At 51.4% G+C, this 16,002-nt stretch overlaps 1 protein-coding gene across 2 annotated transcripts in view; it reads right to left on the bottom strand.

Moving 5' to 3' along the window:
• The window catches only part of LRRC8C (leucine rich repeat containing 8 VRAC subunit C), a 77,287-nt gene extending 61,512 nt beyond the window's left edge, over window positions 1-15,775 (bottom strand). The window contains exon 1 of one of the 2 annotated variants that reach the window (XM_084759775.1): window positions 15,436-15,775. The gene's annotated coding sequence lies outside the window, so the exon portion shown is untranslated. The remainder of the gene's footprint in view (window positions 1-15,435) is intronic. The other variant, XM_084759774.1, reaches the window with a different exon arrangement.
• Between the last annotated feature and the right edge of the window lie 227 nt (window positions 15,776-16,002).

Raw genomic sequence — 16,002 nt, 5'->3', positions numbered from 1 at the left:
CGTAGGGTTGCCGTGAGCCACTGATGCAGTGCTAGGTAACAGCCCTGAGCTCTCTGGGAAAGCAAAGCATCAAGTGCTGTCAGGCACTCGCTCGTTTCTTCCAGCCACCCCTCTAAATATCCTTGTCTTAAACTCTTGAGTTAAATTCTATTGTGGTCAAAGAATACAAGCAAGGTTGCTCTGTCCTCATTTTTGTCTTATTGGGATGGGAGAGATGGCCCAGCAGTTAAGAGCACTAACTGCTCTTCCAGAGGACACAGGTTTGGTTCCTGCACCCACAGAGCGGCTAACAACCATAACGCAGTACTAGGGAATCCAGCACCCTCCCCTGGTGTCTGAGAGCACTGCATGCACAGGGTGCACAGACGCATGCACAGATGAAACATTCATTACACACAGCATAAAAAGAATCTTTAAAAAGTACACACTGTGCCTGTGAGTACGGGCTCCATGTACCACAGTGAGGAGTGTGGAGGGCTCTGGGTATCAAATACAGGTTTTATCAGGCTTGCAGACATCTTGCCAGCCCATAGTTTTCTTTTTCTTGAGGAAAACTTATTTTTTATCCTGACTGTGGTCATCCTGGAGCAGATAGAGCCTGCTTTCTCTGTATACTTTGAGTTCCAGCTCTCAGGCTACAGTGACAAACTAGAGATGGTTTTACTGTGCTTAACCTGATACTGTCCCACGTGCCCCTGTGTGTCAATTTCTTCACACCTTTTTCTCTTCTCTTTACATTACAAAATGTGTGTGTGTGTGTGCGTGTGTGCGTGTGTGCGTGCATGTGTGTGTGTTCTCTCCAGTGAATTCTGAAGTCCACCTAGGGGCTTTTTTTGCATCTTGTTGTCCACTGACAGTTTGCATTTCTCGGCTGAGCTCCATCTGTGGGGCCGTTAGGATCACCGTCCCTTCCATACCGTGGACAGCAGCAGCTGTAACTTGCTATTGCCTTATTCCAACATTTGGCTCATCTTCAAGTTAATTTCTGCTGACTATCCCTTGTCTTTTTTTCCCCCCAAGACAAGGTCTCTCTGTGTTAGCCTTGGCTGTTCTGGACTCACTTTGTAGACCAGGCTGGCCTCAAACTCACAGCGATCCACCTGCCTTTGCCTCCTGAGTGCTGGGATTAAAGGAGTGCGCAACCACCCCCCAGCTTTTCCCTTGTCTTATAGGGGCTACAATTTCCTGTGTATTTTCATGGCCAATAGCTGACTTTTACATGGATATCCAGATGGCCACTGCTCTTTTCTGCCTCTGGCAAGCTCTGGCGTTAGCTGCAACCGGTCAGTGGGGTCGTCATATTTGAGCCTAGCACTTGGTGGGCTGCCTAGAGGAGGTTGCTCCTGTGTGGACTCAGGCCAGCTACCTGCTCAGTTGCGGTCCCTTAGTACTTCTGGGATGACGTGAACACTTTCCTTTCGCTCTGCAGCCACTGGAAGTCCCCAACTGAGCCTTCCACTTTTGCGGGTCAGCAGGACTGCCGCTTTTGCTTTGGCATTTAGGAGCTTCCAAGGGCAGGAAGCACCCAAAGGTTCCAAGAGAAAAAGCCCCTGTTTGGCTTCCCTTTCTTAGGGAGCCCTCCACCACTTCTTGCTTTGGATTGCTGCTCTCTCATGCCTTCCTTGCCTAAGTTATTTTCTAAAAGATACCCCTCCCCCACCAAAAGTCATTTCTAACCCTTAACTTAGTAGGTTATTTCAGTGTGCCTTTAAACAACAAAACAACAGACTCAAATCCAGAAGAGTTCTGTGTAAGCGTCCACGATAACTGGTTATAAAGCTCTGTTTCACGGGTACAATGCCAAGGAATGCCCCCCAAAACCAGAAGCCCAGCTTTCGGGGTTGAAGGGTCACATTCCTCAGGCTGCTACCAAACTAAGCACACACTCCAGAGTCCTGGAACGCACACAGTTCCCAGCATTCTAACACCAAGAAGGAAAACATCCTGTAAGAAATGATAACAGGGACAGCTGTACGCACCACCTAGCGAATGCTGAAAAGGACATGGCGAAAATCTGCCGGATAACTGAAAAATTGTAAAGCCAGCTCAGAAAAAGTTGACTTTATTCTAAGAAGAAAACGTAGGGGCAATGAAATAAAAAGGCTGTTTGTAGATGAGCCCACTAGTATGGAATCTATGTCCCCCTGGGAAGTAAGATGTGTTTATGCCATTCATAAAGCTATGTGTTCTGACTGTGTGCATTGATGAGAGTCTTTACGGAATCCTGGTAATGTACTGATACCAAATGTTTAGGCATCTGTCCTTCCTAACAGTAACTGAGCAAGGTTACTTTGTGACATGCTGTGCTGAAAAATGTCACACATCTGGACATAACGTCTTCAGCATGACAACCCCACTGTGAAGGCTACACTTTTGTAAGTGGGGCAAGGGCTACAATAAACTTCCTGAACACCACTACACAGTCTTCAGCGTAGCAACAGTGTGTGAGTGTGTTTATGTGGGTGCAGGTGTGTCTGGAGGCCAACCGTCAGCACCGTCTCCCTCTTCCTCACTCTCTCTTTCTCTCTCTCCACATCACCGTTTGAGAGAGTGTCTCATCAGCTGGGAGAGGCTGGCTGACCCACGGGAGCCAGGGATTTGCCTGGCTCTGCTTCTCCACGTACCAGGGTCACAGAGAACACTGCCAAGCCTAGATTGTACATGGGCATTGAGGGTCTGAATTCAGGTTCGCGTGCGCGGACAGCAGGCACTTTATCAACTGACCCATTTTCCCCAGCCTCAGAATTTCAACTCTTTAGGAAAGAATGTTAAGTTCTGTTGCGCGTGGTGGTGCATGCCTTTAAGTCTAGCACTTGGGAAGCAGAGGCACAGGCAGATCGCTGTGAGTTCAAGACCAGCCTGGTCTACAAAGGGAGTTCCAAGAAGCCAGGGCTATTCTGCCCTCCCTCACCAAAATTAAGTTGTTTTGAACAACTCAAACATATGTTAAAGGAAGAATATAACTTCCTATCAGGATAAGAATTTTAGGGCTCATTAAAATTAGGAATAACCACCGGGCATGGTGGTGCACCCTGTAATCCCAGCACTCGGGAGGCAGAGGCAAGTGGATCTCTGTGAGTTCGAGGCCAGCCTGGTCTACAAACTGAGTCCAGGACAGCCAAGGCTAACACAGAGAGACCTTGTCTGGAAAAACAAACAAACAAACAAACAAACAGCCAGCAACAACAAAAAGCATTCCACAAAGATAAGTACCCAATAAGGTACTTCTTGCTGTACCTTTTAAAAGAAAGGATGTTAAAGTGGACAAGACGCACAAAACACAAGAATCCAGGTGCACATACCATATTAGACAGTAATAGTGAAGCAATGTTCACTTAAATTATGCTTTGAAAATATTTCCAGACAGGAAAAAAAAAAGGTATATTTTCAGTGCTGGCCATCCTAATCCTGAAGGTGCAATATAAATGAAGAAGCTCAAAAAGCCACAAGCATGATAACACACACAAGCATGGTAACACAAAAACAGAACGCGACGGATGGAGGTTCCTTGGCCAAGGCAATGTGTAAAGACTGTCTGGAGGAGCAAGTTCCATTGTACTTTGCGCTTGACTAAAACACACGTGTGCACGCACCCACGCACGCACACACACCTGTGACTTTGTACTCCAACTTAGAAATTAATTCAAAATGAAACAGAAATGATCAAGAGAGTTTCAAACTTGCAATCTATTTGCAAGGTATCATCATAAGCTCTGTGAAGAAATTTAAGATGTAAACAATCTCCAATGGAGAGCGGACTCCTTGAAAATCTGTCTCCTGGCCACCCAGCAAATGCTAGCTGTCAGTCAAGGGTCTGGTAAGCAATGCAGGGTGTGATGCAGCAGGCTTTTGGTCTCGGCACTCTTGGGGTAGAGGTGAGTGGATTTCTAGAAGTTTGAGGCCGTCCTGGTCTACATAATGAGTTCCAGGCAAGTCAGGGCTACACAGTGAGACCTTATCTCAAAACAAAGTTTAGTAATAATCTTGAATCTACATTTAAAACCCAGTCTCACTGGGCAGTGGTAGCGCACACCTTTAATCCCAGCTCTCGGGAGGCAGAGGCAGGCGGATCTCTGTGAGTTCGAGGCCAGCCTGGTCTACAAAGCGAGTCCTGGACAGCCAAGGCTACATAGAGAAACCCTGTCTCGAAAAACCAGGGGGGGGGGGGCGGGGAAACCCAGCCTACCATCCACTTCTCCTATTAAGTGCCCCTAAGGATGCACTTTAAGTGGCTCTTCCCAAACCTCCTTACATATGATTTACAAGAACAACTGCTCACAACTTATTCAACCAGCAACAGTTGCTAGCAGTTCGCTAGCTGGCTGGCACGTCTGCTTTTACACTAACGGCACAGAGTCCTCCCGTGTCTTGCATTTCTCTCATCTCTTCATTCACAAGCATTTGTTAGTCCTCTGGGACCCCTGCACTGACCACAGACACAATCGTGTGTCAACACCGGGCACTTGCATGGCTTATCCCTCCTCATGACACCACCGCGCACTTTCCTCTAACTAATTACCTTACTGCTTGCCTTGACTACTTCCTCTCGTCTCAGGAAGTTACTTACTTCATTCCACCGAGCTTGTTTCAAATCCTGGCTTTAGTGTCCTATATATGTTTTCTAACATGCCATCCAGACTTCATGAAACACTACAATTCTTAACTCGTGCCCAAATGGCACCCACTGCTACACAGGCTCTGCCTGGCTAAGCACCAGCCAGAAAACCGCAGGATCTGAACAGCACTTCCCAACCTCGCTGGCCCGCACACTTGTCCTGCCTTGCTAATGTCCAGCAGGCGGAGCTTTCCCAGTGAAGTCAGTCTTCAGGGCTCCAAAACAGAAATGACTGAGCAATCTTCAACCGAATGTTCCAGAAGTTAGGCGACAAGTTGTATCTGTCCCATTCACTAAAAGCATGGGGGATACTTCAACATGGTTCCAATTTTCATGAACCTCTAAGGTATTTAAAAGTGACTACTAAGTAATTCTTACTGATTTTTGACAAGTACTTTAAATACACGGGGGTGGGGTGGGGGGATGGAGAGGTGGGGGATGGAGAGGTGGGGGGATGGAGAGGTGGGGGATGGAGAGGTGGGGGGATGGAGAGGTGGGGGATGGACAGGTGGGGGGATGGAGAGGTGGGGGATGGAGAGGTGGGGGATGGAGAGGTGGGGGATGGGGAGGTGGAGGGATGGAGAGGTGGGGGATGGACAGGTGGGGGATGGACAGGTGGGGGGATGGAGAGGTGGGGGGATGGAGAGGTGGGGGGATGGAGAGGTGGGGGATGGAGAGGTGGGGGGATGGAGAGGTGGGGGATGGAGAGGTGGGGGATGGACAGGTGGGGGATGGAGAGGTGGGGGGATGGAGAGGTGGGGGATGGAGAGGTGGGGGGATGGAGAGGTGGGGGATGGAGAGGTGGGGGATGGAGAGGTGGGGGATGGAGAGGTGGGGGATGGAGAGGTGGGGGATGGAGAGGTGGGGGATGGAGAGGTGGGGGATGGAGAGGTGGGGGATGGGGAGGTGGAGGGATGGAGAGGTGGGGGATGGAGAGGTGGGGATGAGAGGTGGGGGGATGGAGAGGTGGGGGATGGACAGGTGGGGGGATGGAGAGGTGGGGGATGGAGAGGTGGGGATGGAGAGGTGGGGATGGAGAGGTGGGGGATGGAGAGGTGGGGGATGGAGAGCTGGGGGAGGGAGAGGTGGGGGATGGAGAGGTGGGGGATGGAGAGGTGGGGGGATGGAGAGGTGGGGGATGGAGAGGTGGGGGATGGAGAGGTGGGGGATGGAGAGGTGGGGGGATGGAGAGATGGGGGATGGAGAGGTGGGGGATGGAGAGGTGGGGGGATGGAGAGATGGGGGATGGAGAGGTGGGGATGGGGAGAGGTGGGGGATGGAGAGGTGGGGGATGGAGAGGTGGGGGGATGGAGAGGTGGGGGATGGAGAGGTGGGGGATGGAGAGGTGGGGGATGGAGAGGTGGGGGATGGAGAGGTGGGGGATGGAGAGGTGGGGGGATGGAGAGGTGGGGGATGGAGAGGTGGGGGATGGAGAGGTGGGGATGGAGAGGTGGGGGATGGAGAGGTGGGGGATGGAGAGGTGGGGGGATGGAGAGGTGGGGGATGGAGAGGTGGGGGATGGAGAGGTGGGGGGATGGAGAGATGGGGGATGGAGAGGTGGGGGATGGAGAGGTGGGGGATGGAGAGGTGGGGGATGGAGAGGTGGGGGGATGGAGAGGTGGGGGGATGGAGAGGTGGGGGGATGGAGAGGTGGGGGATGGAGAGGTGGGGGATGGAGAGGTGGGGATGAGAGGTGGGGGATGGAGAGGTGGGGATGGGGAGGTGGGGGATGGAGAGGTGGGGGATGGAGAGGTGGGGGATGGACAGGTGGGGGATGGACAGGTGGGGGATGGACAGGTGGGGGATGGAGAGGTGGGGGGATGGAGAGGTGGGGGATGGAGAGGTGGGGGATGGAGAGGTGGGTGGATGGAGAGGTGGGGGATGGACAGGTGGGGGGATGGAGAGCTGGGGGATGGAGAGGTGGGGGATGGAGAGGTGGGGGGATGGAGAGATGGGGATGGAGAGGTGGGGGATGGAGAGGTGGGGGATGGAGAGGTGGGGGATGGAGAGGTGGGGGGATGGAGAGGTGGGGGGATGGAGAGGTGGGGGATGGAGAGGTGGGGGGATGGAGAGGTGGGGGATGGACAGGTGGGGGGATGGAGAGCTGGGGGGATGAGAGGTGGGGGATGGAGAGGTGGGGGGATGGAGAGATGGGGGATGGAGAGGTGGGGGATGGAGAGGTGGGGGATGGAGAGGTGGGGGATGGAGAGGTGGGGGGATGGAGAGGTGGGGGATGGAGAGGTGGGGGGATGGAGAGGTGGGGGATGGAGAGGTGGGGGATGGAGAGGTGGGGGATGGAGAGGTGGGGGGATGGAGAGGTGGGGGATGGAGAGGTGGGGGGGATGGAGAGGTGGGGGATGGAGAGGTGGGGGGATGGAGAGGTGGGGGATGGAGAGGTGGGGGGATGGAGAGGTGGGGGATGGAGAGGTGGGTGGATGGAGTGGGGGTGGGGTTGGCAGGAGAAAGTAGAAAGGGGACTTGCTGGAAAGGGGATCAGAGGGAGGGTGGGGAGTTACAAATAGGACCATGGCTGAACACTAATTAAATGTACTATATACATGTATGACATGTCACAATGCAATGCATTATCATCAACAATTTTACATGCTAGTGAACGTGAGAACTCAGAGAACGCCCTCACGAGGCTCACAGTTGCAGATATTTATCTTATTTGGTGACTTCCACCTGGGAATGCTTGTACTCCTCACTTCATGTTTATATGCTTGCTGCTAGTTCATAGTCTTTTCAACATTTTCTCCTGAATTTTATTTTGTTTTATTTTGGTTTTCGAGACAGAGTCTTTTTGTGTACCCTTGGCTGTGTCCTGGACTCGCTTTGTAGACCAGGCTGGCCTTGAACTCACAGAGATCCGCCTGCCTCTGCCTCCCGAGTGCTGGGATTAGAGGTGTGCGCCACCATGCCCGGCTCCTCTCCCTAATTTTCAATTACATTTAGGAATATTCCCACATGTATATCTGCCCCTATGAAGAAAGATGAATCCCTAATGACATGACCAAATTCCATTACCAGAATTTCAAGCAGAAGGTTATGGATGGGTGTGGAGGTGCACACCTTTAATCCCAGCACGCCAGCGGCTAGCAGGACTCTGAGTTCAAGACCAGCTTGCTGTGCATAGCAAGATCCAGGGCATCCAGGGCTACGTAGTGAGACCTTGTCTCGAAGCAAAACAGAAGCAACAGAAGGAAGCGGATGTGGTCCCAGCTAGGAGGGACGAAGTGCCACATCGACAGTCCTAGTCCCGGAGCTGCAGTGTCCAGGGGAGTCTGCGAGCACTGAGCGTAGAGTGACCAGAGAACGGACACAGCTCTAGCCATCCTGAGTATTTTCTTGTCACCAAACATGTTTTCGGAAGTTTGACGTTAAGGTTGAAAAGGACAGTATGGTTAAAATCATTGTGTGTGTGTGTATGGGGTGGCGATGCACTGCTTGTGGAGGTGCTGCGTGCCAGAGCGCGCCAGCTTCCAGATGCGGGAGACTGCCAGGAACACAGCCTCCTCGCCGCCGCTGCTCCAGAGAACACACCAGAAGCCCAGGCTTTTGTTCTCCAGGGGCCCTTGTGCAAGAAGCCAGGGAAGCTGAGAACAACCCGAGCCCCACCCTCCCCAGATAGCTGCATGCTGAACTCTCATAATGAGAGCGCGCTGTGGTTATGAATAAGTGCAAATTCTCTGATACAGACAAACTGACTTACACTCAGTGTGAGAACGGAGGGGGGCTCTGCCCATCGGGAAAGCAAAAGGGTGCCCAGTTGAGGAGGTCTTGGCAGGGGAACTTAGGGGTTTTGTCATTTTGCCATTGTAAAATTTAGGTAATCAGTTCTTTACAAATGAATTTCAGTTTAAGACAAGGGCTGGAGAAATAGCTGCTGTCAGCCATGAGAATGGTCCAAACAATTATCCAGATACCTGGCGCCCAAGTTTTTTGTTTTGTTTTAAGCCAGTCATTGTGGCACACGCTTGTATTCCTAGTGCTGGAGAGGCGGGATCAGAGGAATCCCTGGGGCTTGCTGGTGAGCTAGCCCAGCTGTATCAGAGAACCAGGTCCCAGTAAGACACTATATCTCAAAAGTAAGTGAGATGGCTTATGGCACATGACCTCTGGCCTCTACACAGATCCGTGCGTATGCACCTGCGTAGAGGTGTGCACACACATACCGCCCTGCTACACACAGAGTGAATAAAATATGCTTCTTTTTCATTTTGTTTTGTGTTCTGCTTTTGTTTTGTTTATTAAAACAGGGCCTCCCTATGTAGTTGTGGCTGTCCCAGAACTCACTGGCTGACTCATAGGCGGACTTCCAACTTGCAGAGATCCACCTGACTCACCCTCCTAAATGCTGGGATTAAAAGCGTATGCTACCACATCTAGCTAAGTAAGCTTCTTATAAATACAAAATAACAATATAACTGTGGAGGATTTTAAAATTAAGACATACGATACATTCAGAAAAATATATGTATATGTTGGCTATTCTGTTTGCCTTCTGGCCATGCACAGCTCCTTTACGACCAGTGAGTGGAACACAGAACCCCATGAGCCTGTGCTCTCAAAGGGGTCATCTTGCCCCAGAAAAAAACTGGTTGGGTAGGAAGAAGTGGGGAAAAGAATAAACAATGGCTGTGGTCCACAGTCCACAGAGTCACAATGGTCGGGAGGTAGCATTAAGCCTTCGCACGCTCTGCCCTGTTCTAGGGCCTCTGGCAGTTTGCATTCAGCCACGCTAACTCTCCCCCGCGCTCTACCTTGCTGTTTTGTCTGGTGTGGGAATAGCTTTCCTTTCCTGGGTTTTTGGAAAGATTCTTTAAGGAACACATACATAGAGCTGGATTGCTCTAACTCAAACACTCCCCGCATCTGAAACATTTTCAGTGACTTTCCTAAGCTACAAAATATCTTTCTGAGCTGGGCATGGTTGCTGAGTTCAAGGCCAGCCAGGGCTACACAGAGGAACCCTGTCTCAACATGGCCCCCACTTCCACTCTTTCTGACAGCTGGATTCTGAATTTTGCTAAACTTTTCAGAGCCCACACTACATTTTTTTCTATCAACATTTTTTCTAAGACATATCACAGACTATAGAATCATACAAACATCTTAACATGTGTGTGTATGTATGTGTGTATGTGTGTGTGTGTGTGTGTGTGTGTGTGTGTGTGTGTGTGTGAGATGGCACAGGGAAAGGGAGTAGGAGGGAGACATGAGTCAGGAGGAGTATGTGATGCATGTAGCTTGTGAAAGGCCATGAGCTTAATCCTGTGTTCATGTTTGCACCTGCACACAGTCAACACTTGTACACTTCCTAGACTTCCTTGTAGGGCTTGTGATGGGAAGCAACTCTGATAAGACTGGCTTAGTCATTCTCCACAAAAACACTTGGGTCACTTTCCACAGGTTCCCATCAGACTGTCTAAAGCAAGCCTCTTGCATTTCTGCACTAGCCATGGGGGCTGGGCGACAATGGCCGGCCGCATGTCTTCCAAGTTAGCTGTTCAAGGCCATGTTAGCTTCACTGCACTCTTGCTCCTCTTGACCCCACAGTCTCTTTCCCATTTCCATAGTCCAGGAATGACCAATAGGCAGGAGGCCTCCCCTGTCCTGTCCCTTGTGTCAGTGGCAGGATGGTCTGGGACTTTCATCTGGCCTAATTTTCTCCTGAAAGTGGCTTCTGACTGCAGCCCCCAGCGGTGACACACTGAAGGTCTCAGCTCCTCTACCTAGCTCACTACCTCAAACACCTCCTGAGCTTGTCAAGCCTTACTCTCCTAACTAAAGACAGTACCTCCCCCTTCCCCCTCCTCACTTCTCCCCCTCCCCCTTCCTCCTCCCCCTCCCCTCCCCCCACTCTGGGCTGTGTGATGCTGATGTGCTTAATAGGTTCATAATCCAGTGGTGTTTATTACATTGCCCTGGGAGCGATTTCTTAACAAAGCCTACCTTTCACTTAAGAAATGTGGCCTTCCAGTAAATGCAAGACTAGTTAAAAAGTGAAGGAAGGGTCTGGAAGGGTGGGTGTGAGTCTGGCCTGTAAGCGGAGGACCTGAGTCAGATCCTGAGAACTAATGAGTCTGCCAGGTGGAATCAAGTCTGTCATTCCAGGGCTCAGAGGTAGGGAGTGGGGACCCCAGAAGCAAACTGGCTCCCTAGACTCGCTGTACTGCTGAGCTCCTGGTCCAAGGAAGAGACGCTGCCCCAATGAACAAGGTGAAAAGCGATCAAGGAAGGCTCCCGGTATCAACCGTGGGCCTTGGCAGGAACTTGCACACATGTGGGTGTGCAGCTTGATACACATAAGCCCACACACGTGAACACACATCCACAGGCACACACACTCCATAATACACATAAAGAACAAGTGAGATAAAGGAGGCGCTGCCAACCACGTGGTAAGCAGGTACCTCGGGCGCCTTTCCTCGCTGCTGTGGGGAAGCACTTACACATACTGACTTGCCTTGCATTAGGGACATAGGAGCCATCAAGGCGCGGCCCGAAGCAAGCAAGCAAACAAACAGAAGGCCCACCACCTCAAACAACTCCCTTTTGTGGTGTATTTACCTGGGAAAATAACATAAAGAAAACTAAAGGATTAGAACGCTTGTCTGCAGTGTAACTGACAGGAGGTTACCAGGAGGTTAGGGGCCGGGGCGGAGGGTGTGGTGCGGTAGAGGGTCTGTGTGTGGTGGGGAGATACCCCCGTCGTCACAGTGCCTCGAGAGATAAGCACGCCCGAGAGACTCGGAGCGGCAGGAACAGGAAAGTTTGTCTGCCAAAGCACACGCATTCCAAGCCACTGAGACAGCTTTAGTAAGTTCCTTAAAAAAAACGTGTGGCACAGAACAGAGGAAACACTAACAGACGTGAATGCCTGTTTCCAACTCAAAGACTTCAAGGAAGGATGGGATGGTAAGATATGCTGAAAAACACTTAGACCCAAGGGCAGCTGGAGGAAGGCAGGAAGACGGAGTCCATGACAGCACGGACTGGTCTGCCCCTCAGGTAAAACACAGCAAAGCAAATGCAGAGGTCGCAGTCAGCACTAGACAGGCTACAAAGATGGAGTCCTTAATGCTCACCTGCCGTGAGAAGGGAGCTGTCTCTACAAGCCCTGCTCTGTCTAACTCGTGCAGTGAGGTAGCCTCTAAAACTCCGTTATACAAGGGAACCGGGTTAGCGTGGTTCACTCAGCTGAGGTCCTTTGAAGTCTTAGTAGACCAGGCTGGCCTCGAACTCACAGCGATCCGCCTGCCTCTGCCTCCCGAGTGCTGGGATTAAGGGCGAGCGCCACCACCACCCGGCTTCTTTTTAGTTTGTAATGTTATGCTTTCTCCCCGTTATCCGAAGGCCCCCTTCTTTTCCCGCTCTGACCTAAATATGCTTTTGACTAACCATAGGGCCTGCGTAAGAAAACAGAAATTAAGAATGAAAAGTTAGTATGAACAGAATTTAAGTTTTGAGCAAGGGCTGTCTATTTCCATGTTTCCTTTGACGGATAACCAGATGAGTAGCTTGTTCACCCTGGCGGGCCACACTGCCCTGCCCATCAGCTGCGCTTGTCCACTTGGCAGCAACGCCTCACGGACGGTGACACAGCCCCAGGATTTTCTACTTCCCCCTGGGACGTTGGCTGTGTCTCTAGTCTTGGCTCATCTGTGGACGCATATTACAACCAATGAGGAGGGCACTGCTATGGAGGCGTCTTTGACTACAGTTCTTTTAAAATATAAATGGTAGCCAGGCATGGTAAAAACGTGCCTGTAATCCCAGCACTCAGGAGGCAGAGGCAGGAGGATCTCTGTGAGTTTGAGGCCAGCCTGGTCTACAAAGCGAGTCCAGGACAACCAAGGCTACACAGAGAGACCCTGTCTCAAAAAGCAAAAAAGAAAAAAAAAAAACTCAAAAAAACTAAACTAAAAAGAACCAGGTGCAGTAACTCATATATGTAAATTTATCACTGAAGAGGCTGAGGCAGGAGGATTGCCAGGTCTGTGCGGCAAGACTGGGCTTCAGAGTGTGGCTGTACTTAGAAACAGACAAGGGAAAGCACAGAGGCCTGAGGCCTGGCTACTGCAGCTGCATGGCCTTTGGCAAGGCATAAACTCTGAGCTCCTTTCTGCAAAACGGGGATTGCACCATCTTTCTTAGGATAGGAGAGACACCAGGCCAGCCAGTTTACATAACAGAAACGTAGCAGGTTGAATCATTAAGGCAAGTCTTGCCGGATAAGTATAATTTTCATCTCATTTCTCTTTAAACTTGGGCTTTATTATAATGGTGCCAATGACTATAGATTAAAATACTACAGAAAAGTTAAAGATCATTGGCTGGTGGTGGTCGACGCAGGCAGATCTCTGAGTTGGAGGCTAGCCTGGTCTTACAGAACAAGTTCCAGGACATCCAGAGCTATACCAAGAAGCACTATATCATTCAATCAATCAAATCAGACAATCAAACAACCATAATAATTTGATTTGAGGCCAGCCTGGTCTACAAAGTGAGTTCCAGAACAGCCAAGGCTACAAAGAGGAACCCTGTCTCAGAAAACAAAAGATAGAAAACAAAAATAATACTAATAATCTGATTAAAAACTGGGCATTGGGAGTTAAATATATTTCTGACTCAATTATTTTTAAAAGATAAACTTTACATAGCAGGAAATTGTTTTTTTCTTTTAGAGTTCCTATTTATTTATTTATTTGTTTGTTTTTCGAGACAAGGTTTCTCTGTGTAGCCTTGGCTGTGGCTGTCCTGAACTCACTTTGTAGACTAGGCTGGCCTCGAACTCACAGCGATCCACCTGCCTCTGCCTCAGAGTGTTGGGAATAAAGGCGTGCACCACCACGCTCTTTTAGAGTTCTTAAAACTTTTTTCCTTTGTCGCACACCTGCAATCTTGGCACTCTGGAAGTCAGAGGCAGGCATATCTCTGTGAGTTCGAGGCCAGCCTGGTCTACAAAGCAAGTCCAGAACAGAGATATACTGTCTCAAAAAACCAAAACAAACTAACAAATGAACAAATAAACAAACAAAACCCAACTTTTTTTCTTTACCAAAAGCTTCCCCTTAAAAAAAAAAATACACCTTTTGAGGCTGTAACTTAGCTAACAGACTGTGTGACTGGCATGAACAGAGCCACAGAGTCATCCCCAGCACAGAATAAAGCGGGTGGGCAGTGGGCTCCTATAATCCCAGCACGAGCGAGATCAAAAGTTCAAGGTCTGAGGCCAGCTTGGGCTACATGAGACCAAAGGCTTCAGGAGAGAAATGGTTAATTGTGCTCTCCACCTTTCAGAGAGTTGAGGTGGTTTCCCCTACCTGCTGTCAGTCTAGAATACAAAAGAGGAAAATGTTTGCGCTTCCAAAACCTCACCCCACCTCCCAGTTGTTCTTAAGCGATAAGAGACTCAAGTATCACAGACTAAGAGTTGTGCAGCTCTAACCCAACAGCTTTGTCCACATACCCACCGCAGACTGTAAATCTGACTGAAAGTCTATTAAGTTCAGATTACAACCAGGTTCGGTAGCCTTTTACAAATCATTAGAAAACAGAGAGACTGTATGTATAAAGCTGTGCTGCGGGCAGTTTTGCAGAGTTGTGGGAACCGAGAGGCTTGAAATCGCTTGTATTCCTGCCACCCGGATGACACCTCAATACCTGGTCGACTCTCTAAAGCCTTGTCCTGGCTTCAGTAAACCACTGCACACCCGGCAGGAAGGCGACCGTTTAGTGAAGGCCACACTTCCACACTACCGCAGTCTGCAGAAGTGAGTAAAACAGCACCTCTAACGGGTAATTTAAGAATCTCTGAGCCTAACTCAGGCACTCCCACAAGATCAATTATTCTTATTTTTCACTTTAAGGAGGATGGGAACCCAAAAATGTTTTTTTTTTTAACTGATTTGCAAATCCTTGAGGAATTGAAAACTCAGTCAAGTTCTGCCCTCAACACCCGCATAAGCATGGGGAGTAGGTGTGGGCTGAGCTGCCACAAAGGTAAACTTGAAGGGGTTTAAAATAATTGAAATCTGAGGGGCACAGGCAATCGTGGAGGAGCAGGGTGGAGGTGGGTGGGGGTTGACTGCTGGAAAAAAGAAAGGCTTTGGTGTCTACACAGCACACCCTAAGGCTCCTGAGGGGCTAACTCTAGCCTTAACACCTCTAAGCTGGAAACCAAAGAAAACGACGGACCTGCTAGGCTCGGTTTGGGTGAAGGCAGAGAGGTCCTGGCCGTAGGCGCTGGCCTAGACACCTGGCCTCCAGCCTCCAGGGCGGTGAGATGCGGAGCAGCCCCCTCCCTCCCCTCTGGACCTGCAGGTGAGCGGACTCGTGCTCACTGGATCCCAAAGGAGACCTTCGATGTCCCCTTCCTTCCTCAAAAAGTGTTAACTTCAGGCATTCTAGGCAGGAGAGGGTGTTGGGGAGAAGAGCAGAAAAACCAGGCCCCAGCATCTCCGGGGGTTTTGAAGGAGAATCGTCCTGGCCACCCTGCCGCGGCCGCGTTTTCTCCTCGTGCGCCCCTCCCCCCAGTCCCCAGAACCTGCGGCTGCGCTGCGCTAGGCGCCTGGACTAGGGGTCCCTGGCAGAGACGCCAGGGCTCTCGTGGGTTGGGTGGGGTTAGGCTTAACGGGCTCCCAGGACCGTACACCGAGCAGCCTACACATTGTGCCTATCCCAGAGCCTGGAGGAGGCAGGGACTCCAAGGAGGCTGGGCGGAGCGTCCAGGATGGGGCGCGCCCAGGGAATCGAGCGGAATGATCGGGTGCCCGCTGTCCCTCTCCATCGGTCCGCGGATCCCCAGCCCTTACCTCTTGGGGCGAGGGAGTCCAAAGAAAAGGGTGCTGGGGCGCGGGTTGAGCTCAGCGGCGGCCAGCGACCGCGGGGCCCCTGCTCATGGCTTGTCGCGCCCAAAGTGCTGCGGCCGTAGGGGCGGCGGCGCCTTGGTCCTCGTCCTCTTCCCGGGCTCTGAGCTGGGACGCAGCTAACGCCCCAGCTCCGCAGCCCTGTTCCTCCTCCTCCTCCTCCTTGGTGCCTCCCCGGCTGCGAGCGGAGCCGCCTCCAGCACCGCCCCGCGCACCGCCTGGCCCGCGGCAGCCAGCGCCGCCCAGCGCCCAGCCCCGGGGTCGCCGCCGCCTGCCGAGCCAACGCCGCGGTGCCAACCCCGCTGTGACGCAGGCAGCGGTGCCCGGGAACTTCCTCCTCTGCAGAGACCACCCGGCGCCTGGGGAGGGCGGGCCTGCGCTGGGCGGGCTGCTGAGCGCGGCGTTCAGCGCAGGGAAATCAGTCCTCTCTGCCGCTGGATGATTGCGCTGCTCCGAGCCGACCACCTGGCAGGCACAGCTATGTCCCCTGCCTCCCGTGCGCAACACTAACAA

Source organism: Acomys minous (genome assembly GCF_964271855.1).
Source record: "Acomys minous genome assembly, chromosome: 15".
Lineage (NCBI taxonomy): Eukaryota > Metazoa > Chordata > Mammalia > Rodentia > Muridae > Acomys > Acomys minous.
The sequence above is the reverse complement of the archived record's forward strand: the minus strand, read 5'-3'. Positions and strand labels throughout refer to the sequence as shown.